A 13,419-nucleotide genomic window follows, 5' to 3' on the forward strand; every position below is an offset into this window, starting at 1 on the left:
AGATAGTCTTTTCAGGAGGGTTCCCTTTAACAGTGTCCTGGTTTGTGTTTTCAGAAGAGAGAGATAGAGAAAATGAGTCCTACAAGCTCAGCCTGCAACAAGAACCAAGTTTCTTATTATTAAACAGTGTTTAACATTCTACAAATGTTACAATACAAGCAAAGAGTTTAGCCTCTGCACTTTTAAACTTTGTATAAGGCTCCATTAGCATGTAGGGGTAGTTTGAGGCTTTTTTTGGGGGGGGGGGGTTTGGGGTTGTTTATTAATTTAATTTACAAATTTAAGACTATGTAATTTTTAAAGTTTTTTTATTGTATTATTTTTAAAAATATTATAAATAAAGTTTTACAAAAAAATGATACCAATGTTGTCCAATTGATCTAAATCCCTGGTACAATTCAAACAGTGGGAGCTCCCAGAGAAAACCCACACAGACACAGTCCAGGATTCGAACCCTGGTCCCAATCACTGGCTCTGTCAAGGTACTGCACTATCCACTACACCAACCTTTCCACCCAAGGGTTGGCGACAAGGGAGAGCAGATTTCAGTAAAATCACAATTGAAGTTTTGCAAACTCAATGGCAATATATAGATTAGAGTTGAAATCAAGTTAATCAAGCAACAAGTTTGCAAAGCTGCAATTAGACAAAACAGTAGAGTTATGTATCCTTCAAGGCACCATTACCTAAATTTAGACAACTGATCCAAAGCATTGAAAACAATGCATGACTTCAAGCATTACCCAAAAAGTTACATAAGTTGTCTGCCAGGCCACGTTATTCAAGGAACAGTGAATATCAAAGCATTTACAACAACATGAAAATGACGACTGATCAAATTTGAAGGGCAAATGTTGGTCAAATGAGTACCATTACTCAGTTGAAAGGATTAATTCAAGGCCCTTTAATTTCAATAACTCATACAGAAAGAGCTAGATTGGAACACCAGCCTAGACTTGTACTAACTAGTCACTCCCTTTGGATCCCATTTCATAGTCTGGTTGTGTAAATGACAGGAAGAAAGCTACGGCAACACTTGACGTCTTAAATGACCATTTACAACAGTTGGCACAACATTGTTACAGCACCAGCAATTGGGACGGGTTCAAATCTCGTGCTGTCTGTAAGGAGTGCATGGGTTTTCCCTGGGGGCTCCAGTTTCCTCCCACCCTACAAATCATAATGGGTTTTTGGGTGTAATTGGGGCAGCCGTGGCTCGTGGGCCAGAAGGGCCTGTTATTGTGCTGCATGTCTAAACTAAAAAAAAATTAAAGACTTTCTGCCCTTAAACAACCACAATTTTGGCTCCCCTTCTAATAGGCCTCTTCCTCCCCATCCAAGGGGCAAGGTTAATTTCCCCCAGAGTTTAGAGACCATTCTCAAGAGTTGTGAGGCAGTGATCAGAGGGGACCCATGTCTAGAAACGGTTTAAGATACAACTTGCATCTTAAACTTTATCAACAATTATAAATGGCTTAAATACAATATTTCTTTCATCCAGTTAATTAATTTTTGGCTCCCATCTTGAGACTCTCTAGTGTTGGAAGCCAAGTCTGCCTGATGACATGATGACCTAAACATCCCATTCAACAGATTAAAAACCAGACATAATTATTAACCATTCAAGGCCAAAAAAACACAAAACTTCACCTCTTAACCCAAACAGAATTGAATACAGAAGAATGTGCACAATCTACAATATTACTACAAATCCCACAATTATTTCTAGCTTGTAGACACAGTCTTCATACAAGCAATCTACTCCTTCCCTCACACAATGCTATCAGTATCTTACCCAATGCACTTATATAGCAGAAAAAGTAGCATCTGTTTTGAATCTGGCCAATAGAAATTACTTCGATCTGCTATGACAGTTAGAGGGGGGATTTTAATCACACATCAATCACTCAAGGATAATTCCAGTCAGGTTCCAATTAAGGTTAAATGAATGCAAAGTGAAAGGAGGAAATTAAGATGAAACTCAGAAGTATTTTAAGCAAGTGAACCATAGGGAAAAAAAAATGGTTTCTTAAAACAAATTTAAGAATGAAAATATGCTGTGAATTTTTTTTTGGTGTTGATTTCCATATGATAAGCAATGGCCTCTTCTATTTACCTTTGAGAAGTGGGTGCTGACCTGTTTTTATGATCCATGAGAGTTTGTGTGGTGAAACTATTCCTTCAGTGCTACTAGGCACATAGCTTACAGGTTTTAATCCGGGAACATTGATTACTTTTCCACTCTGGGTAGTGTGTGAGCCATGAAGTTTTACAGCATGGAAATAGGTCACTGAGTCTAACTTGTCCGTGTGGACCAAGTTATCCACGCGTGCCCCATTTACCTGTGTTTGGCCCATATGCCTCTAGACTTTTCCGATCCATGTATCCATGCCAAACTACCACCAGCATGTAACCTGGTGTTCCAGAGGTCCCAGTGCACTTGATCACTGCTACATCAAGATAAGGAAGGCACCGTTCCTTCCTGAGACTGCATTTTGGCATGTTGGATCACCTGGCTGTCCTCCTTCTGCCTTCATACAGACCAAAGAGAGAGCCTTCAGAGATTAGGACAGCTGGAAGGTCACCGCAGGATGCTGAAGAACGGTACGGGACTTCCTCGAGTCAGCGGATTGGGCAGTATTACACCAGAGCTGTCAAAGACTTTATCAAAACAACTGTGGACGAGTGTGTCCCCCCCAAATTGTTCAGGGTTTTCCTCAAACAGAAGCCCTGGAACCTGCTGAGAGCCAGATCACTACAGAAGAAGCAGGCATGACCTCAGGAAAGCCATCTCCCGGGTGAAATGGAGATTCTGGATGAAAATAGAAACAATGATAGATACCTGTTACAAGATCAAACCAGCAACCACAAAGAAGGCATATCACACAGGGGTAAAGATGAACAATTACTTTATTAACAAAAATTCTCTTTCAAACTTTAATTTAAAATCCCCCCTTTTGTAACCATGCCCACTGGTTACTATGCAAATAAAAGTGTAAAACTAATAAATTCCCCAGGCTAAATATAACATATGTAATTAAAGTTTAAGTTATATGTCCAGCCAGCCCACAGATAAACTTAGACACAAAACAAACACAAAACACACAAGACTCACAAAACTTTGATCTCAACCGAAGCAAAGATCATAAACAAAATTCAGTTTGTTTGGTAAACTGAAGCCAAAAGATCTTTGAGAGAGAGAGAGAGAGAGAGAGAGAGAGAGAGAGAGAGAGAGAGAGAGAGAGAGAGAGCGCACAAAATTCGAAGTTGTCTTCTTGTGTTGCTTGCAGAGAGAGAGGAACAATGGCTTGGTCCAGATCCTTCTGGCTGCCTTTGGAATGTTCATGCCTTTTAAAATGCCCAACATTCTCAACTGTCTTCCAAACAATGACTCATGCTCTGGGCCTCCTTCCACTTCACAGCCACACCCAGTGGTGGTTTGTCTTCCAAGTCCAGAAATTTTTAGATCATTTAGATCAATGACGTGCACATGCCCAGTCCGTCTCCCACTCTCTCAGCAGTTCACCTTCACCTTAGCTCTTAAAGGCAAATTGTCACTTTCCAACACAAAACCTCACAACACATATACCAATACACAACACAGAACTCTGTAACAATACCCAAGAGCTGTGGCAGGACCTGACATAAAACCGAATCCAGTGCAGTAATGTGTTTCCTAATTTCCCCAATATGCGTAAAACTTCATAGTGTAATGGCATCCGAAATGAACAAGAGCTATTTGTAATGTATGCATGGGTTCTTATTCTAACTTGCATATAGTGCCAGGAATATAATAAATAATTGTATTCATTGAGGTCTGCTTAAATGCATGCATATTCCTATCACAGTTTTACATATTCACCCACATTATTTACGGATTTCATTTCTATACATTTTTTTTGAGTCTTTCTAAATCTACTTGAAGGAACAAACATTGGCACTATATAGTCACTTGTTAAGTTGAGGAAGTTATCACGTCTTGATCCACAGTCTTCTCTGACCATTCACTGAAAATTTTTAATTTAATTAAATTTAGACGTACATCACGGTAACAGGTCCTTCTGTCCCATGAGCCCATGCCGCCCAATTAACCAACAACCCTGAAGGGTGGGAGGAAACCGGAGCACCCAGAAGAAACCCAAGCAGATACAGGGAGAACGTACAAACTCCTTACAGATGGCGCTGGATTCAAATCCCATTCGCTGGTGCTGTAACAGCATTGTGCTAACTACACCCACCCTCTAGGCTAACTGTATTGGCCCTAATAACTCATTAATAGTCTCTTGTAAATCTTTTGCAGGAAATTCACTGGCTGACATTTTCACTTCTATCTCCAAGATGATCTTTTCCCAGTGCGTGATTCAAGCGGCAGATCTGTTAGGTGTGTTACTGTGGAAAGGTTTCTTTCCGTGGCTTGTCATTATTTTGTTTCTGTTTCAGCAGCTTCCTTTCCACACATCCTTTAAGATTTGCCTGAACCAAACAGATGTCTCACATACAATTGTTGGGGTACAACCCATGGTGGAAATATGGTTGTTTTCTGCGATTAGCAAAATGTTTGCAAATCAAAATCCCATTGTTAAGCAAGGGCATCCTGGACTGCTTGCCTCTGAAGTACACATTTTTTTTCTGGATACAGAAATGGTAACAGTCCCTTCCGGCCCTTAAGCCTGTGCCACCCAATTACACCCATGTGACCGATTAACCTGCCCACCCTGTCCATCTTTGGAATATGGGAGGAAACTCAGAGGAAATCCATGCAGTCATGGGGAGAACGGACAAACTCGCAACGGACAGCGGCAGATTCGAATGCAGATCACAGGTGCTGTAACAGGGTCACGCTACTGCTATGCCAACTGTGCCGCCCTGTTTGATAGTTGACATTTCTCAGCTGCACCTACATAGGATGATGAAACAAATATGTCCTTAATGACGTGATTCATGAAACCCTGAAGTAGAAATGAAGTAAAATGAGGACAATTATTTCTCTAAATTTAGATATACAACATGGTAACAGGCCATTTCAGTCCATGGGTCAGTGCTGCCCAATTTACACCCAATTAACCTACAACTCCCGGTACGTTTTGAACGGTGGGAGGAAACCAGAGCCCCCAGGGAAAGCCTATGCAGAGAGAACGTGCAAACTCCTTACAGACAGTGTCAGATTCGAACCTTGGTCCAGATTGCTGGTGCAGCAAAGGCGTTGCACTAACTGTGTCACCCTGTAATCCAGTAATGCATAGACAAAAGATCTTAACTCAATAGAATTCTGTTTGTTTCCCTTTGACATTATTATTCCCTTCCCCACCAATTCCCTTCTCATTATAAGTGCTTTGTAGGGCAGGTCGAAATAAGAAAAAGTGCAGATGGAAATCTGAAATAAAAACAATAAAAATGGTGGAGAGAGCTAAAACAAGATTCATGTCCGTGGTCTTGGCCCTGCAACAGTAATACTGTTTCTCTTTGTAGATTCGGCTGACTGAACTGCATTTTCTGTTTTTATGGCAGGGTAGTGATTGCAAATTTATACAGGTGTATCGGTTCTGTGGGTGTGCAGACTGGTTGCATCACTGTCTGCTAGGAAGGTGCCAATGGACTGGACAAGAACAGGCCACAGAGGGTTGTAAACCTGCTCACTCCATTAAGGACCCCTTTGAGAGGAGTTGCCTCACCGCCCAGGCCATGTCCTTTCCTCACTGCTACCATCAGGAAAGAGGTACAGAAGCCTGAAGACACACAGTTAACATTACAAAAACAACCGTTTCTCCCCTGCCTTCAGATTTCTGAACGGACGACGAACCTCTGGGCATTACCTCACTTTTCCCTTTTTTTTGTTGTTGCACCATTTATTTATTTTTAAAAAATCTTGTATTTACAGAATTGTAATTTATAGTCATTTTGCACCTTGTACTACACAATACTGCGGCTGCAAAACCACAAATTTCGTGACACATGACAATAAATTCTGATTCTCTGAGAATGTGGAAACCGATGGAAGCTATTGGGATACATCTGCAGCATTTTTTTTTGCTTGGGCGAGTTTGGCTGGGAGATGAAAGTCGCACACTGTAAAAGCATCAGTAAAGATGTACTAATGCTATTATCAGCCATACTCTTGGTGCCTTGTAGTGTTCAAGAGTCTCCTGTTATTTTTTTAAATCATGTAGTATATTTCTTTTGCCATCCATCACCCCTTTGTTACATGCATCTGGGCTTTTATTCTAGTATTGTGCCAGGAATCTAATGAACAACCAAGAGGCAGAAATAAATCCGGAAACATATTCCATTGTGCACGTGACATATATTTACATACACCAAACTTGTGGAACTAACTGCAGTGTCTTTTGATTTTCGGTATTCTTTGTGGCCACATTGCACAGACACCAGTGGACTATTTTTTCCCCCTTATTTTCCAGAGATCATCTGAACTCCTTTTCCTGATGTCAACGATTCCCAAATGGAGCACAGCTTTCGGTTGCTCCTCTTTTAAAGCATTCTGTTAACACTTGACATTGTCCTGACCTTGGCACAATGAAGGGATCTACACACAACCCATGTATGTGGTTATAGCCAAGGCTGAATTTCCTCTCTTCGGTGGGCCATCCTTTCTGTGATTTGCCATCATTCTGTGGACTTGCTCTAGATTAGCCATTCTCAATGGGGGCCAGATGCTCCCTTCCCCCTCACCAGAGGAGCCACAGCACATTTAAAGGGGGTGTACAGTCTGAAATCCTTAAACAGGGGGGTCCAGGAAGATTGGAAGAAACCAACTGAACTTTACAGTTTCACAGGGAAGAGGGCCCTAAGGGGGCCATACCGGAAAAAAATGTTGAGTATGTCTGCTCTGGAGTACTCTTAAAAGAATTTAACTCTGAACTACTCTGGGGTGGTCTAACAATACCTCATATAAGATCACCTTTATATAGGGTGCTTGGTCAAACTATAATGTTCATGGTCTTTTACCACGATTGGTAAAATAATGCCTCCAGAGGCATTTTCTTCGTACCAAATTCACTCTTCAGCACTGTAGACACATTTGAAGGGCTGCACATTTAGCACAGCCATTAGCGCAACGCTATTACAACGTGGGTGACCCGATCGAATCCGGCGCTGTCTCTAAAATGTTTGCACGCTCCCTGTGACCTGCATAGGTTTTCTCTGGGTGCTCTGGTGTCCTCCCACCTTCCAAAAACGTATGGGGTTTGCAGCTCAGTGGTATACTTTGGCCTGCTGAGCTCACGGGCCAGGAGGGCCTGCTGCCGTGCTGTAACCAAAATTAAAAGCTCACATTTTATTAAAAAAGACCCATGTTTCAAGGAGTTCCTAAACCAATACCATTAAATGATTGCACTTAATACAAGAAGTGCTACAAAAGGTATGATCAACAGTCAGATCTGATTAATCCACACAGAAGACCGACTCGTTGCAGTTCAACGTGTGTTTTAAATGCCACAAAGGATGCCAGTAATTTTGAGCCTTTGGCACATCAGTCGCATTTTATTACCGACACAATTTACTAATGAACTGACTACTGAAATGGTTAATATGCGATCATGGCAATGGCCCCTGCTTCATTTACTGAGTCCAGAGAAGGATTAATCAGAAAATTGTAAATGACAATCTTGACCTTCATGTACCTAAAAATAATTCAAGAAATAGAAACACTCATATCCAGGAGCACATTCATATTTGTCAATTGCTCCTCAATGTTCAGCGATCATTCCAGCCAATTTACTATTTGCAATAATGAATAATCGGAAACTAACTGCAACATACTGAGTCAATTTATGTTGCAATTAACAATGCAATCAAGAAAATAGATCTATTAATGTGCTCAATCAATTCAGATGGAAGATGAGCAGTTTATTTCTAATGAATGGCTGTCAACAAATGAGAGATGATGATAACTAAATGATTGTTTTATTGAGTGTTGCAATCTACCCCAAACAAATGATCAGATAGTCTGCTCAGTAATGCTGGTCAGGAGATCCTGGCCTCTCTTTTTCTTTTGCCCTACAATTATCCGATGCCACGATGATTATTGCCCTTGGGGTCTTTTGCAAGTGCCTAGTTAGGTACCTGGGAACTCAGAATAAAGTCTGTGGACAATGGAATTGCAAGCATTCTTTTAGGCAGAAACGAGCTGGAGAATAATATATATATACCTGACGAAGGACCCTGGCCCGAATTCATTGGCCTATCCAGAGTTGGCAGTAGAAGAGATCTAATTGTCGGGGGGGGGGGGGGGGGGGGGGCTTTAGGGTATTCACGAGGGGAGCACCAACTGTTGCTTGAGAACTCACTCGGCCGGGGTGGGTGGGGGAAGTGGGTGCCGTACCTGCCATGGATCTCCTCCATCCGCCGCGCTACCACACTTGCCCCTTCCTCCGGCGTTTCACGCGAATGTGCATGCTTGTAACTGTGCTAAAATCATTTAAAGTACATATGAATTGAAACCAGTGTCTAAGGGCGAGCAAGCAAACCTTCTCACATGATACACCAACAGATGTATGCTGAACATTAGGTCTCCCGCCACATGAACATCAATGTTTCTCAGAGGAAAAACAATGACCAAAGGTGTGAATGAAACAATTCCCTCTAATCATAAAATAATTTATAAGGCAGGGGAGGCTTGTAATTCTGGCACATGTGCAGTTGCCGACATTAAAGACCTGCACATTTAAACAAATTCAGATCATTAACATTTTGAAAACATGTGTTACAAATGGGTCTGAGGTTCATCGAATGTATTTAGATTTATTTAAGTTGGGAAATAGTGAAGGCGGGATTGAGGCCAAAACATCCAGATCATGAGCACCATTCCATTTGATCTAAAATGTGGTAACAAATGAAATAAAAGTTAACTTTCAAAACTCGGCCACGTAAAAGGTCATGATGTAATTCTCCTTGTTTCATCTTGTATGTGTGAATTCTTAAACAACACATGGATGAAGGAAAAGGTTCTTTACTTTAAAGTTGATGTAAACAGCACCATGAGGCATGCCATGAGGTTGCAAGCCTCCATTACAGATCTTACTGTCTGTCAGCCCCCTGCAGGCAGCCAAATCTAATCAAACAGTAACTATAATCAAGGCCTTGCTAGTGGCCATGCAAACATGATCACTACCATTACACTCCTCACATCAGTCCAGGGTAGAAGTAGGTGCTCCCCAGAAGCCTAGCCTGTCATAGATGGGCACCATGTTTGAGGTCTGAAGGGCTCCGGCCAGCTGAGGGAGGAAGAGGAAGAGCCATCATCACCATGGCAACCTGGCATGCATGCCTGTCCCTTGTCAATCACGAGCCAGGCCATGCCCCTGCCCTCCCACACCAGGTGATGTATTCATGGGTGAGGCCACGCCCCTTTGCTCACTCAGGGACCAAGTGAGCTGGAGTCATGTCAGTGTGGGAAGGAGTCAATGGGTTACGTGGAGGCGAAACTGCATGATTCATGTTAGTGACGCCCCTTTTGATGGTGCAACCCCCCTAGTGACGCTAGTGCTGTGGGTGGGGGGGTGTATAATAATTCATTTGGGGGGGCATGGCCCACGGATGCCCCCTCCATGATGCCGAGCCTGGGGCTAGCCTTTACTTCCTATGGATGCTGTGTGACCTGCTGAGTTTCTCCAGCATGTCTGTGTACAGCACTTGGCCCCAGCATCTGCAGACTTTCTTGTTTAACTCCACGGGAATTTCGGGCTAGGTTATATATTCATGTCCTTGTTGCCCTCCCTTAAATTCATGCCTTCGTCTTAAGAATAGTACAGCAAAGAATATCATTTGTGTTGACCTGTGTTCCATTGAACTATTGTTGGTATTTAACGTCATCCTTGTTAACCCAAATGATTAGATTTGATAGGTCCTCACATTTTATGTAAAAAATATCATATTTCCAGCGTTTATTAGCACAGGACCATCAATTGCTTTATTTTTTGGGAAACCTTTATTTTAGCCTTTAAATCAAATGTTACCAGGCTGTTGAACCATGATGCAGTCTTCTTTAAAGCTACACGCTGTCAGTAATTGAGTTGCCATTGGGGGTGGCCACATCTGAGCCGGTTGCCACTTTTGGCTCTGCACACATCCTTGCTGAGACGTGCTGCCATTTGCCGTTGACTCCATTTTGTGGCAGATCTTTGTCATCCTCACCATCCCGTGAGTCATCTCCTCCGTTAATCCTTCTCAAATTGAGGGGGGGGGGAGGTTGTTCTCCCCATTTTCTGCCCTGCATCAGTCCTCCTCTTCCCCAGAGTCTGTAACCACTTGTGGCCTCTGTCGATCATAGGTCCTGCCACTTTGGGCCCAGACAGCCTGGTGGCACGATTTTAAAATGAATGACCTTTGGCTCCTCTAACAGGCTATTTAATGCCTGAACAGGGCCAGTGGCAGTTGGACTGGGGGAAGGAGGGTGGTGTTTGGACCCAGCAGGGGGGAAAGGGGGAAGCTGAGACTTTGCTCCCCACTTTCCACAGGTGGGCACCAGGACTGCCATTACAGCAGCCCTAGGAGTACCACCATTTAAAAATAAATCCTAAACAAAGCAGGCTAAAATAAAATAAAAAAAAAAGGACAGGTTAGGGATCATTGTTAACTCTTCCACAAAGGACTTCTAAACAAATTGTTAACCCAACTTTCTTTATTGGAGGCCAGTTCCAATGCCAATCCAGCTGACTGAAAACTGTGTAGTTGATAACAGGATCTTTTCCTTCCACACAGGTTCAAAAGATGAGAAGTCCTATGGACTTCGGTAGAGTTGACTCACTGACACCTTTATCGGTGAATATGTCATTATGAACTCATGGATTTCAGTATCTTTGTCCCCACCTACAAATTTCATCAGGGTCCAGCGCTCTGGACAGATATTGGTGACACATCAGGGAAGCTGCTAGAAAGTAAATATCACTGAACTTTGCTTTCATAAATTGTGTAACTATACAACATCCACCAAGCATAACCTCCAACAGCAAGTTAGATGTTATCTGCAAAATCCTCTCCGTTTGCACAATGTCTTATGTCTTGCTGCTCCAGTATATTTTATAATCAGTCTTCCAATTTGGCATGGAATAGCGATGATGTTGTAAGGGCTGGAAATTCTGGACGATAATGTGTTGGATGCAGGGGCTGGGGGAAATCCTGTCTTTGTTACGTCTGGGGGCAGAGGGGGCCAAGGCAGATGAGCAGGAAGTGGAGGAGCTGACGTTGAGGGACGAGTTGATGGTGGTGGAGGGGGAAGTCACATTTGTGGAAGAAGGCACATTTCAGAAGACCTCATCCTGGGAACAGGTATGGCGGAGACACAGTCGGAGAAGGATCCACATTGTCCTCACCTACCACCACACTAGCCTCTGCATCCAACACATTATCCTCCAGAATTTCTGGCACTTACACCAGGATCTATCTACCAGACACACCTTCCCCTCTCCTTCTCTCTCTGTCTTCCATAGGGACTGTTCCCTCGTGCACTCATCCCTCCCCACCAATTGCACTCTCCAGAACCTTCCCCTGTGGCCGCAGGAGCCGCCATACTTGAGCCCACACCTCCTATTTCACAACATTCTGAGGCCACAAACAGGCCTTCCAAGTGGAGCAACACTTCACTTGTGTATCCTCAGGATTGATCTACTGCATCCAGAGCTCCCTTTATGGCCTTCTCTACATCGGAGATAGTGGGTGCAGAGTGGGAGATCACTTCACTGAGCACATTCGCTCTGTTCGCACCAGCGACAGGGACCTCCCAGTGGGAAACATTTTCAGTTCTGCATCTCACTCCTACCCTCACACATCCTCATATTCTATCCCACCAAGACCACCCATAAATTGGAGAAACATCACCTGATTTCCATTTGGGCATTCTCCAACCAGATGGCATTAATATAAACTTCTCCAGTTTCTGCTGAACTGCTCTCCTTCCCTTCCCCGTCTTCCTTCCCTCAGCTCTCCACCCCCTTCCTTCTATCCTCTTCCCTCTCTATTCACCAAGCCATCCCTCCTCCCCCTGCCTTCTGTACTCTCCCTCCCTTCTTCCTCCTCCTGCCTTTTTGACTATGCTCCTCCCCCCAAGCTTCCCCCTTATCTTTTTATTCTGACACCTGTCGATATTTTTTCCATACCTTGATGAAGGACTCAAGCCTGAAACATCGGTTATGTATTTTTATCTTTGCTACATAAACCACATTGTTTGACCTGCCGAGTTTCTCCAGTTTTTTGTTTTTAACTCAGAATGTATTGGAACTGTTGAGATTGACTTGACATTTCTGCTGTATTTATTTTTCCTGAAGACATTAAATGCTATTGCCTGAAGAACATGTGCATCAACATACTTTTAATCCGTATCAATGTAATGCACAGCATCTGCATATGTGAGCTGCTTTTATAGGCTGTATTCATCTATCCTGACTAATATGTCCAGGCCTAAGACAACATTTGCATAGTATCTGCACTGAGTTCATGGCCAGGCATGCCTGGACTGACCAAAACAGCTGCTTTGAGGGCAATATACTAGTAGACAAAATATGACAGGAAATCTCATAATAGGTTATATATAAAAAAGTAGTATATGATAGGTGATTTCGTGACCAGCAGCCCCAAAATCCATAAAATACACACAAGAGAGTTCAGGAAGCAAATTCTTCATTGTCCAGTGTAATTAACAACGTTTCCCATCCCTCTCAGTCATAATTTCATCCTGGGGTGCATTCCCTTGAGAACATACCTTAGAACTTCCAATCACTTCAGGGATTTCTTCCCTACCTCACACCCTTTATTTCCAAGTACGTTTTTTTAAATTTAATTTAGACATACAGCAGGCCCTTTTGGCCCATGAGCCCGTGTCGCCCAATTACACCCAATAGACCTTCAGCTCCTGTACTTACTTTTGAAGGATGGGAGGAAACCCACGCAGACACGTCGAGAACGTACAAACTCCTTACAGACAGCATGGGATTCAAATCCAGGTCCCGATCACTGGCGCTGCCCATTTTGGATAATTGCTGCAGGCACTCACTATTTCTTGACTGCCAAAGCAAAGATAATCATCAGCCACCCATCTCCCTTTACTCTGTGCTTCCCTGAGTGGTCGGGTTCTCATGTCTTTGTCTTTAACATGGTATAAACCAAAAAACCATGGATGAACAGTGCGGTTTGTCATTTGTTCAAAGACAGAGATTCAGCCTTCAGATCTGGTGGCTAGGAGACATATGGATTAGCCAGGATCAACTTACGGAGGGGAAACTCTCGGGCTAAACATATATATAAACAAAAGATCAAAGAGCATTTCATATCCTTGGACCCTCGGCACATGTGGCAGGGCATACAGATTATGATAGATTATAAATCATCTGGTATTGTGGCTCTTTCTAGTTGTGATTCCCTAAAATCCTCTGAGGAGCTTAACTATTTATACGTTTGCTTTGTCTGAGA

The sequence above is a fragment of the Narcine bancroftii genome, chromosome 3 (assembly GCF_036971445.1).
Source record: "Narcine bancroftii isolate sNarBan1 chromosome 3, sNarBan1.hap1, whole genome shotgun sequence".
NCBI classification, from domain to species: domain Eukaryota; kingdom Metazoa; phylum Chordata; class Chondrichthyes; order Torpediniformes; family Narcinidae; genus Narcine; species Narcine bancroftii.